Raw genomic sequence first — 13,398 nt, 5'->3', positions numbered from 1 at the left:
TGGAACCCTTTTTTCCTTCTATAATCCACTATAAGCTCCTTGGTCTTATTGGTGTTGAGGACCAAGTTATTGTCTCCACACCATGAAAGCAACCGGTCCACCTCATCCCAGTAGGCAGACTCATCCCCCCCAGAGATAAGTCCCACCACTGTTGTATCACCTGCAAATTTAGCAATAGTATTACTATTTTTTTTTTAATAACCATGCCTTCCGGTGGAACCCTTTTTTCCTTCTATAATCCACTATAAGCTCCTTGGTCTTATTGGTGTTGAGGACCAAGTTATTGTCTCCACACCATGAAAGCAACCGGTCCACCTCATCCCAGTAGGCAGACTCATCCCCCCCCGGAGATAAGTCCCACCACTGTTGTATCACCTGCAAATTTAGCAATAGTATTACGTATGTGAGTGGGAATGCAGTCATGCACATAAAGATATATACTGCTTTATAGTGCTTTCCAGCCCTCTCAAAGCGGTTTACAGAGTTAGCATGTTGCTCCCAACAATCTGGGTCCTCATTTTACCCACCTCGGAAGGATGGAAGGCTGAGTCAACCTTGAGCCTGGTGGGATTCGATCTGTCAAATTGTAGTAGGAGTAGCTTGCAGTACTGCACTCTAACCACTGCACCACCGAGGCTCCCTATGATGCTATGGCAAAATTTCCACAATAACCATGTGATCACCAAAAGCTGTTAGAAAACCATGAGAGGCAGCACAGAATAACATACAGAGTTAGCATAACAATCAATAGGCAGTTTGATATAGTGGTTAAAACACTGGCCTAGAAAACAGGAGATTGTGAATTCTAGTGCTGTCTTCAGCATGAAAACTGTCTGGATGACTTTGGGTCAATCACCAGAAGGCTGCCCCACCTGAGGCAGGAAAGCTGGCTAGGTGACTTAGAGCCAATTACTCTGGCTCAGTCCAATCTACCTCACAGGGTTATTATGGTGGACAAAATATGAGGAGGAAGGAATATACAAGTGAACAAAATGAATTAATTGTCTGACTCAACACAAAGCAATCTTCTATATTATTAATAGCAGTAGCACTTAGACTTATATACCACTTTACAGGGCTTTACAGCCCTCTCTAAGCAGTTTACAAAGTCAGCATATTGCCCCCAACAATGTGGGTCCTCATTTTACCCACCTCAGAAGGATGGAAGGCTGAATCAACCTTGAATGAAAGCTGAAGACCATTGTTTTAGATGCCAGCTATGGTCAATGGATGACAGCAGCTAATACTAGAAAAACAAGCAATGCTTAATTATAGTCTTTTTTTTTTTTGCTTTAGTGGCAGAAAACTTGCCATCCTAACGTACATTATCTGGATGATATCATTTACTCTTTGCAAGATTAGAATAGTGGTTAAAGTTTTGGATTAGGAAAAGGGTGATCCAGGTTCAGATCCACCCCATCTATGAAAGTGAGCAGAACTTAAGCGTAAGTAATAATTACCCTGAAGATTAAACAGAAAGAAGACACAGGATATTATCAAACATGGACTTTATTTTACCAGTGGTTGGAAAAAAGAAGTGGAGATTAAGAATGTAATCTGTATTGTTAAACAAATTAAATAACCCAGACACCGCAATGTTTTATTAAGCACTAACAAAATCTAAACAACAGAAAATCAATAAAATATTTAAAAAGAAAAAAAAAAGAAAATGAGCAGATCTCTCTCTCTCTCTCTCTTCTCTCTCTCTCTCACACACACACACACACACACACGTGTGTGTGTGTGTGAGTGAGAGAGAGAGAGAGAGAGAATTTGAAGAGCTGCATGTAATGCATGAAGCCTTGAACTCCTGGAGGAAAGGCAGGATACACATAGAACAATAATATACTATTGTATATTGTACTATAAATAAGAAGTACTTGACCTAATTGAGGCTAATGTTCTCACAGATTCACACATTAATGGTCTCATACCATGAGGTCCCTTAAATCAAGAAAACTAGGTAATGCTTCTTCCCATCCACCTCTTCTTGTAAATAAGTGTTTTATTAACATGCAGCAATGGGAGAGTTATGCAAAAATACAGTTGGTGTATTCATCTGGATTAGTAGGAGGTTGAAATGTAAATTATGGTGTTGAAACTTTTTTTGACACAAGGAAGAAAGGAAAAGAGGGGTGATGCACAAGGCAGAAAAAGCAAGCATCTGAGTAGCACAATGGCAGAAAAACACAAGGATTAAAATAGTTGTACATTCAGTGTTATTGAGGATAAGTGTCTCAACACACAGCAAGATTATATAGTATTGATGAATCTTCCAACAATGGGAAGCCGTGAAGAACAGGCAACTGGACCAGTGGTGGAATTCAAATTTTTTTACTACTGGTTCTGTGGGCATGGCTTATTTGGTGGGTGTGCTTGGTGGTCATGTGACTGGGTGGGCATGGCTTGGTGATCATGTGACTGGGTGGGCGTGGCCAACTCAATGTCACTCATATCAAGGGGTGCCTCACCTGGCCCCTCCCCTCCCAGCCATTCCTTGTCACCCAGCCTCAACTTATCTATAGTTCTGTAAAAATGTTCACCTTTTTGGGGGGGGCTTCCGGTTTTGCGCGGCTTCGGTAGCGGCAGGAATTCGCGCTTCTGCGATCCCTGCCGCGTTCGCTGCCAAGGTGCCCCCGATCTAAATAGGTCTGGGGGCTATGGCTGCCTTGTAGAGGCAGCCAAGAGAGAGGGGATCCGGACAGAGGTTTGGGGGTAACGCAGACCCCCTTTCCAGCCGGAATAACCCCTTTTTCCTGAGGTGGTGGAGCGGCGGTCAGTAATGGCCGCCTCAAAGAAGCCAGCAGCCGGGTAAGATTTGTGCTGGAGGAAGAGGGAAGAGCTGTGGAAGTTGCTTCTGACTGGGATAAAGTTAAGAGAGAGAGTTCCTGTAACCTCGAAGGCTGCTAAGGATACTTTGTTTCTAGAAAGAGATACAAGCGGTGAACATTTTAAAAGAGTAAGTTTTTTTTTTCTTGCCTTTCACTCTCCTCCCTAACGTGACAGCAGTGGAACTATAAGAGAAATCCGGGAATCTGTTCTGGAGGTAAATGAATATTGAAGGAGCAAAGATTTCTGAATATTCAAAGGGGGGGGGAAAGAAGAAGAAGAATTTCTTTTTGGCTGTGAGTGGGAAGGGAGAGGAAAAAAAAAATTGGAGCAACCTGAAAATAAGGAGAAGACTGCCTAAAACTTTAAAGAGTTAATTTTAAAGAGCTATTAAACAGCAATAAGACTTCCTAAAGATATATTTTAAAGAGAACTTTGTGATCAAACTTTATCCCAAAAAGAGAAAGTGGAAAAAGAGAAAGTATTAAAAAGAATCAGCTGATTGGACTGTTTGATGACTTTGGATTTTATGAGAATTATCTCAGACTAAAAGCACTCGGGTGGTTGTTTTGAAAAAAAAAAATTCTCTGTACAATGGCATCAGTTGTGGATGAACTAGAACTTATACACCAAAAATATGAAAGAGAAAAGCAAGAAGGGAAAGATGTCTTTGGCACTCTTTTTCAGTTTATAGAAATGGCGGTCTGTGCTTATGTAAAATCGTATGAGCAGGATAAAGAAGAAGCCATTTTTGAAGAACATGTGACTTTGGTTGGGGAAGAAAAGAAGGAGGAGAAAAAGGAGAAAAAGACTTTAAGACCTGGAAAAACAATCCAAAAAGAGAAGAATAAGGTGAAAAGAGGATATCGTGTTAGGAAACAACAGAAAGAGGGAAAACAGGATAAAAGGGAGGTGGAGAGACAAGGGGGTAAAGAGAATAAGGAGAAGAAGAAGCAAAGGAGAAAGGAAGGGATGAGAAGCTTTAATGGTGGGGAGCAAAATGCAAAAAAACAAAAGTTTTTTAGAGATAATGGATAGATTTTATTGGAAAAGAGATTCTAGAAAGGTACATAAGATTGCATTTTTATATTTGTATTTAGAAATAATTATAGAAGATTGGAATTAATATGTAATTTAAAATGTGATAAATATTTAGTATAATTTAGTGAAATTTTTGTTAAGAGAGGGGAGTACTTTAATGAAATAATGATTTAAGATCGGTGATGGGGGGGATAATTTTGGAAAGTATAAGAAGTGTTCCCATAATGGTATGATAATTAATTGAAATGTGTAAAATGTCTAAAGATATAAATGATTGTTAACACAAATGATTAGGCTATGTTATAATAGTGAAACTATTCATGAAATGAGAGGTTTGAAGAAGGAGAGGGGAACATGTAATGTAATAATGATCTATAATATGTGATGTGGGGGATGGAATTAATATGGCAAATAGGTGCTCCCATAGAAATATGTGACCTAATTGATAAGAAATGTGCTAGATGTTTAAGATATGAATAAATATTAATATTAATGAATAGATTTGTATTGGTTTTGATGATATTGTATAATGTCAGAATGTACCAGACAGAATCCCAACGTAAGTTATGTATTTTAAATCAAGTATTATAAATATAGGGGAAAGAGACATAGGCGTCATACTCCAATCAGTGTACAGGAGAAGGTTTTTCTTTTTTTTTCTTTTAAGAAGAAAGATAAACGGATAGTTGGAAATAGAACAGACAAAGAATAAATATTATGATTTGAATTGAATTGAGAGGAGATAAATAAAATAAAATTGAGAAAATTTAAAAGAAAGGAGAAGCTATATAGAAAAATGAAAATGTAATAAGATATGGAATGGTATGTAAAATGAATATGAATTTGAATGTGTGTCTGTACCAAGAGTTTTGACCCGGGATTAAGCAACTTTCAGAAAAGAGATTTTTTATGTTTTTATGTCTTGAATTTTTGTATGTTTTGTATGTCTTTAAAAATTAATAAAAATTTGGAAAAAAAAATGTTGTTCACCTTTTTTGACTTTATTATCTGCATACTATAGATGTACTTTCATGGACCATTGAAAAGAGGAAATGGCTTGCATGCTTTACCCAAGAGTGTGATAGTCAACAGGCTTTCAAGGGGCTGCCACAAAGAAAGGGGGACAATGTATTTTCCAAAGAAGCAGAATGCAAACAAGAAGCAATGGATGGAAACTGAACTGAGAGAAGCAACCTAAAACTAAGGAGAAACTTCTTGACAGTGAGAACAATTAACCAGTGGAACTGCCTGTCACTGGAAGTTTTTGAGAAAAGACTGGACAGCCATTTCTCTGAAATGGTATAGGGTTCACCACAAGGTCCCTTCTAAGTATTATTCTGACACCTTTCCCAGGATTTCTACTCGGAGTTTGGCATCCTCAGTTTTCTTGCCTGAGTTGGGAGTTGGACTAGAAGACCTCCAAGGTCCCTTTTCAACTCTTGTTAAACACATGTCTATTTTACGCTCTGGACTATTGACATTGAATGCATGTAAACCCTGAAAAATATGTGGTAGCCCTGGGCAAAAGAAAGGCAGAAAAATCACTCTAGATGTAGGGACAGTGTAAAATATTGACACATGATAAATAATGGAACAATTAAAAATAATAGCACAGAGTTTTATCTCTCTCTCTCTTCCTATTTTTTTCTTTCTTTCTCTCCCTTCCTCTTTCTTTCTTTCTTTCTTTCTTTCTTTCTTTCTTTCTTTCTTTCTTTCTTTCTTTCTTTCTTTCTTTCTTTCTTTCTTTCTTTCTTTCTTTCTTTCTTTCTTTCTTTCTTTCTTCTTCCTTCCTTCCTTTCTTTCTTTCCTTCTTCCTTCTTTTTCTTTCTTTCTTTCTTTCTCTCTCTCTCTCTTCTTCTCTCTCTCTCTCTCTTTCTTCTCTCTCTCTCTCTCTCCTCTCTCACACACACACACACACACACACACACACACAAAGAGACAGCACTTAACAGACAAGCATTTTGGAAGCAGCTCCTTTAAATTTCTCCAAGGCTGGAGAGGATTCCCCCACCCCCCTCTGTCAGACCGCACTCCTTCTCATTCCAGACACTTTAACTCACATGGGGAAAGCGATACTTGCAGCGTCCATGGGGAATCCTTGGAGAAGTTTTTAAAGGACCTGCTGCTTCCAAAATGCATTTCTTTTACATTGCAAAAGTGCTCCAAGGCTCAATTCACCCCCACCCTCTCTGTCAGACTGCACTCTTTCTCACTCCAGACACTTTAACTCACAGGGGAAAAGCGATACTTGCAGCGTCCATGCCTTTCTTTCTTTCCCCCAGGGAGAAAGAGGACGTGGGGAATGGAAAGCTAGGAGAGCGATTGCAAGTGAGTGACCGGGCGACCGGGTTGGGGGCGTGGCCAGCCAGGGGTCACCACCCGTTCGGCGACCCACGCCAAATAACTGCTACCAGTTCGCCTGAGTAGGTGCGAACTGGTTGAATACCACCTCTGAACTGGACTTTCTTTCTTTTTCTTTTTTCTTGAAGACATTTCACTTCTCATCTAAGAAGCATCCTCAGTTAACTTCTCCAATGCCATTGACAAGAGGAGCTCCAGATCCAAAAGGTTAAAATTTTGTTGGAAGAATTATCCTTCTGGGCTCAGTTCCAAGTGGGGAAAAAGACACTGGAAACAGTGTTTGGAAAGATGGTTTAATGGTGGACAGGAACACATGGCTTGGAGCTCCAAAGTGAAAAGGACGATCACATGCTTCAAGATGTTGGGTGAAGGAAAAGAAGGGCCAAGATGCCGAGTGACCCTTAGTTGGACCTTAGTGTTTCCTGTTCCTGTGGAAGAAATGTATCCCATTGGCTGTCAGACTCCCAGAGGTAGGGTGTCTTAGCTAACTTTGAAGGCTTTGTTTGGACCACATGGCTTCACCTGGGTGCTGGCTGATGCAAGCGGAGATGGGTAGAGGCCTTTGTTATGTAGAATACTCTGGCCCAGGCCTTAATGGCCCACCCATTAACAAAGGTGGCGGGGGGGTGAGCTTCTGCCTCTGAGGTGAGTTTCTGCTTCTGAGTTTCTACTTCTCTTTTAGGGGAAATATTCTGCCTTTTAAAATATATCCTAAAGTATTTCATTTTCCTAGGAGGGGGGTGGGTGCTAACTTCCTACAGTTGCAAACTAGGAACAACTTAGACTTGACTGCTGGCCAGTGGAATAGGTTGCCTCATGAATTGGAGATCTCCTTCACAGGAGGTAATTTCACCAGATATTGGATGGTCATCTATCAGAAATGCTTTAGTTCAGTATTTCTCAAACTCAGGAATTCTACAAATTGAAGTCCGCACACTTAAACACTTCTCAATCAGTGTTTAGAAACACTGATCTCGCTAGATGATATCTAAAGTGTCTTACTACAGTACTCCTCAACTTACGATCACAATTGAGCCAACCTTTCAGTTGTTAAGTGAGATATTTGCTAAATGAATTTTGCCCCATTTTATGACCTCAGGTGTTAAGTGAATCACTGCAGTTGATGAATTGGTAACACAGTCGTGAAGTGAATCTGGCTTTCCCATTGACTTTGCTTGTCAGAAGGACACAAAAGGGGATCACATAAATATGATCCAGTTGCTGAGCATCTGAATTTTGATCACATGATCATGAGCATACTGCAAAGGTTGTAACTGTGAAAAATGGGTGTAAGTCACTTTTTCAGGGCCGTTGTAACTTTGAACAATCACTAAATGAACTATAAGTGAAAGACTACCTACTCTAGGGTTATATGGTTATATGTTCATTCTAGAGTGCAGGACAGAGAATAATGGATTTGCATTACAGGAAGGCAGATTCCAAATGAAAGTTGACCAAAAAAAACCCTATAATAGAAAGAGCAGTCAGATAGTATAATCAATGACCCAGAGAAGTGGTTGATTACCTTTCACTGTCAAGAGAAGATTTGACAGCCATCTGTTGCAGTTAATTTAATTTGGGCTCAGTGACATAAATGTCCCCTTCAAATTGTATAAATCTATATTATAAAGGATTAATCAACATTTCACACATAAACTTTGATGCAGCAGAATAAATTTATCCCAGAGGTTAAAAACTATGATGTCTGAGACTCCAGTTACACATGTTAGTAATGAGGTAGATTTCCCCCCACGAATTTACTGATATGGACAACGAATTGTCAGGTTTCCAAGTGATGAAATCCATTAAAAAAATAAATAAAACAAAGTCCATCTTCCAAGACAATTTCTTTTATTTAGGAAAGCATCAAATTGGCAAAGTCCGTGGTAATTCCTGATCTGACACAACCTGGAATTACCCCACAATATTAAAAGTTAGAAACAGCCCCCAAAAGTCACATTCTCCAATAGAAGTAATTCAACATGTCTTGATGTCATAAATCTCCACCTCAAAGGGCCTCAGCATGGTCAGCTCTTGTTCAGGGAAGAAGAATCACCGAGCCTAAACAACTCTCTCTATCTCCACTCCTCCCCCACTTAGGAATGTGGCAAGCCTGAAACCCTTCCCCCCATGACTGCCACAGAGAAAGTAAGAAAAAGAATATATACTAAGCCTAACTAAAATGGCTACACATATGTCAATTTCAGGCGTGATACGAATATCCTCATATGGGTAATAGAGAGGTTAAAATCCTCTGCTTAGCTGTAGCTGCTTAGCAACTACGATGGCTCAGAGGTTAAAAGATGCTGAGCTTGACAGACCGGGTTCAAGACCTCAGCACTATGTGACAGGGTGAGCTCCTGTCCAGCCCACCTAACAGTTCAAAAGCATGTAAATGCAAATAAATAAATAGATATCCCTTTGGTGGAAAGGTAACAGCATTCCGTGCACCTCGGTGTATAGTCATGCTGGCCACATGACCACAGAAGTGTCTTCAGACAATCCTGGCTCCCTTGGCTAAGAAATGAGATGAGCAACATCCCCTAGAGAAGGGGTGTCAAATTCGATTTCATTGAGGGAAGCATCAGGGTTGTGTTTGACCTTGGGGGAAGGTGGGGTGGTGAGGGTGCGTGTGGCCAGCTCAACGTCACCCATGTTGCGGGTGCTTGTGGCGGCCCTAGCACTCTGCCAGCAAAAACGGACTCCCGAGCTCCATTTTTGGCTGCAACGGCTTCCTGCAACCCCCTGCCAGCAGAAACAGAGCTCAGGAGGGCAACCCCATGGGTTGGATTTGGCCCATAGCAGACATCCTGTTTTCTCTTGCTTTCTCTTTTTTCTAGAACAAAGTTAATTTGCAGAGCCAAGATGAATTAAATGCTACAGAATAACAATGCATGAACCCGCCATTTCTGAGACAAACTTCAAGCACTCTTCCATTCAGCATCCCTTATATAAGACCATAATGCAGATCTTCAATTTACTCATTTTAGATGGACAAATGGACCAGGAAGCTGTGAATGGATGCTTTCTGAGCCCACTCGCTCCATCCTACATGGACACAGTACTAACTTTTGTTGAACTAATATTTTTAAGAAAGGTTTTTTTTTTTATAATCCTCAAATATTTAACAAGAGGATCCTGTAAATCTTCATAAGCCCCTTCAGCCACTCTGCTGGGCTTTCTTGTTTTAAGTGCAGATATTGACCACTTGTAGTGCCTTTGCTTATTTTTATAATTTATAATTATTTTTATAATTAATTAATTAAGCATGCCTGTGGCATTCTGTTGATGTTTGATTACTTTTGGTGTAGTCCATTATTACAGTCCAAGTAATAATAATAGTAATAATCTTGCCTAGAAATGAGAATATTTTCTTGCTAGCTTCTCTGAGAACATCACATTTTAAAGGGGGGGAAGGAGGGAAGACGGGAGAAAGAAGGAGAGGGAGGGAAAAAGAGAGGGAGAGAGAGAAAGATGGAGGGAGGTAGGGAAGGAGTGAGGGGGAGGGAGAAGGAGCTAGTAGTATCTTATTTACATATAGAAATGTAGAGGAATCCCAGATATTTCCAAATAGACCCTCAAAAGTGATAACATTATGTTTTTAGACTAGTGTTAGCATTTTGACAGAGAACCATAGAGCAATTGTTGATGAGATGATTCAGGCACCTTTTAAATCACCTCATTGTCACCAGTGACTGTCTTGAGACAGACTTGCAAAGTTTTAATGACTATGTCTGGAGCAGAAGGAGACAAATATGATTTCTCCAAATGTAGTATTAGAGATTTCCACCACAGCATTAATGGACAAATGGATTGACAAAAACTAAGCAATATTGAATGTCCTAAGATCAAGGCCTGTTTCAGATACCATCCTTTTTATAACAGATTCTTGCCAAATTTAATCATAAGGATGCATTCCACGAACATATTTACAACAAGAGAAGAGTGGATAAAATAGTGCAAATAAGAACTGAAGAAACTTCTTGGATGAGAAGCGAAGCATCTTCAAGGAAAATCAAAGCTCGGTTGCCTTTTGAGAAAGTATTTTTGGGACAACCATGACCTGAATGATTGAGAATCTCCAAAGACACAGTGCAAATAAGCTTCCACAAATAAAAAAAAATGGTGATACCAGACACAGTCACTGCACTTAGAGTACAGCCACTGCTATCAATCTATAATCTCCAAAAATGGGATTCTGTTTACAGTTGTGGTTGAATGCAACATTGGATTTTGTTCCTTGAGAGAGAACAGATAATAAAATTCAAAAGGACACAGGTTATCAGACAAATGTGAAGAGATTGGCTTGTTTATCTCCACAAGGCAAACAATCTGAGAATCCACATAAGATGGTGATGCTTTTGACAGGTTTTCTGTCACAGACAGTCTTTCCATCACAATAGAGAAGATTCATAAGAGAGGCGAAACAGTGGTTCAAATTTACACAGCAGCCTAGAATGGTGGAAATATACAGAAAAAAAAAAGTCAGCTTATGGAGTTTCGACAGTGTTATGATGAGTTACATGGGGACTGATAATAAATGCTGCAAACATGAATGTTGGGAGAACTGTATGTGTGTGTGTATGTGTGTGTGAGCGTGCTCACACACAGTTCTTCCAACATTCACATGCACGTGCACACACACACATACAGTTCTTCCAATGTTCACATTCACAGCCTCTCTTTCTCTCTCTCTCTCCTTCTCCCTCTCCCTCTCCCCCCCCTCTCCAGATATAAATATAGTTATATAAATATAGATATAGATTTAGTTTAACAGAGTTGTAGGTCATCTAGTCCAACCCCCACCCAAACAGGAGACCCTACACCATTTCTGACAGATGACAGCTAGTCTCTTCTTGAAAGCTTCCAGTGATGAAGCTCTCACAACTTCCAAAGACAAGCTGTTCCATTGGTTGATTGTTCTCACTGTCAGAATATTTCTCCTTGTTCAATTTCCATCCATTATTCCTTGTCTGGCCTTCAGATGCTTTAGAAAATAGCTTGACCCCTTCCTCCCTGTGGCAGCCCCTCAAATATTGGAAGACTGCTATCATGTCTCCCCCGGTCCTTCTCTTCACTAGACTAGCCATGCCTAGTTCCTGCAACCATTCATCATATGGTTTAGCCTCCAAATACATATAGATATAATATATATAGATATGGATAGATGATAGATAGATAGATAGATAGACAGATAGACAGACAGACAGACAGATAGGAGTTGGTCTGTTGTACTTTTGTTTTATGGCTGGGAACTGGTTAGCTTGTAACAAGTTACTCAAGTCACTAATGCATCCAAAGGTGCCAAAATCAGTACCATTTCATGAGAAATATTGTGAAATATTTCACAAGAAGAGTTCTCCACTCCTCTACTCGTTGCAGAATACCTTATGCCACCAGACTCGAAATTCTAGACCTAGAAAACCTAGAACTACACCGCCTTCGGTCTGATCTAAGTATTGTATATAAAATCATACTTTGCAATGTCCTACCTGTCAATGAATACTTCAGCTTCAACCATAACAATACAAGAGCAAACAATAGATACAAACTCAAGGTTAATCGCACCAAACTTGACTGCAGGAAATACGACTTCAGCAACAGAGTGGTTAATGTCTGGAATACTCTTCCTGACCCTGTGGTTTCTTCCCCAAACCCCCAAAATTTTAACCTTAGACTTTCTACTATTGACCTCACCTCTTTCCTAAGAGGTCTGTAGGGGGCGTGCATAAGCACACCAATGTGCGTACCATCCCTGTCTTATTGTTTCTTTTATTTTCTTATATGTATCCATGTATTAATAACTATGTTTTTACTTATACCTATTATCTTGAAAGCAATTGACAAACCAAATAAAATAAATAAAATAAAAATAAAAAAATAGATAGGATATCTTGATATTGTAAAGATGAAGCTGGTCTGTTGTACTTTTGTTTTATGGCTGGGAACTGGTTAGCTTGTAACAAGTTACTCAAGTCACCAATGCATCCAAAGGTGCCAAAATCAGTACCACTTCATGAGAACAACTTGCTTTGTCTGGACAAAGAATTAATATTCACGCTACATGATTTTTAGATATGATGCAAATTCAAAATGATTTCAGTGATTTCAACAAGAACCACAAAGATATACTGAGAGAATTAGTTGATGGGATAAGCATTCCAAAGCATTCAGTGAACAACAATCAAGCAGTAGACAATATCCCACTCAAGGAACTACCAACTCAGCAAACATAGCCTATATATGTCTAGTTCCCCCAACATTCAAGTTCACAGCCTCTATTATCAGTCCTTCATTATGAATTACATCATCAATTGATGATGATGTAATTCATCACAGCACTGATAAAACTCAGCAAACAATCCAAGAGTAATAAAACAACAAGTTCCTAATCAAGGAACTACCAAGAAGAAAACAATGATCCCACCAACACTAACATGCAAGCCACTGCATGTATGCAGAGAGCAAAACCCATTCTCTTCCATCACTGAAGATATTACCTAGCTGGTCAATGAAACATCTCCAAGAAAACAATCAAGCTCAGAGAGCATCAAGCACTCCACTGTTTCAACCCTGAGCTGCACACATTCTCTTCTATTGGAGTGACAATTTGTACAGTAGCTGATCTGTAGCTGAACATTAATGAACAAGAATGGAATCTGGCATGTCACCTCAACACTATATCACCCACCTACAGATGGATTGATTGAAAGTTTTGTTCAAAGTTTTAAGAAAGCTTTGTGAGAAATGTCTGGTCAGAACATGCACACAAAAAAACTACACTTGAAAGCTGAAAAAATTTCCATTCGTTTATTGCAAAACACCACCCATAATAATAAATTAGACACCAGGAATGCTGTTTTTCAGCTTGAAATTCACCTTCAAAACCTAATGTGAGAAAAAACATTTAGAATAAACAGCTAGAACAAATGGAGCTATCTTTTCCAGCTGAAAAAGAGCAATTCTCTATTGTGCAAACTGCACCATCAAAAGAGTATAGAAGGAAATATAAGTGGACTACAAAAATATCAAAGAAGGACTTGAATCTTTTTTTCTTATACTGTTGAAATTGCCCCTGAAGAAGTCATCTTGAACAGTTGAGAACAGAAATATAGAAAGTTGTTGTGCCTGATGTGATTTGCGACTCATCTACGTATATTTCTTGAC

At 39.3% G+C, this 13,398-nt stretch overlaps 1 non-coding gene across 1 annotated transcript; it reads right to left on the bottom strand.

The window, feature by feature from the left end:
* Positions 1–1,641: 1,641 nt before the first annotated feature.
* Positions 1,642–1,763, bottom strand: LOC148130971 (small nucleolar RNA SNORA64/SNORA10 family). Its single transcript, XR_015749644.1, has one exon. It is a non-coding gene; the product is annotated as a small nucleolar RNA SNORA64/SNORA10 family (small nucleolar RNA).
* Between the last annotated feature and the right edge of the window lie 11,635 nt (positions 1,764–13,398).

This window comes from Notechis scutatus, chromosome 4, assembly GCF_049901735.1.
Source record: "Notechis scutatus isolate UNSWTSFEM ecotype Mainland chromosome 4, rNotScu1.2, whole genome shotgun sequence".
Classification (NCBI taxonomy): Eukaryota; Metazoa; Chordata; class Lepidosauria; order Squamata; family Elapidae; genus Notechis; species Notechis scutatus.
This window is presented reverse-complemented; position numbering and strand designations above follow the sequence as displayed.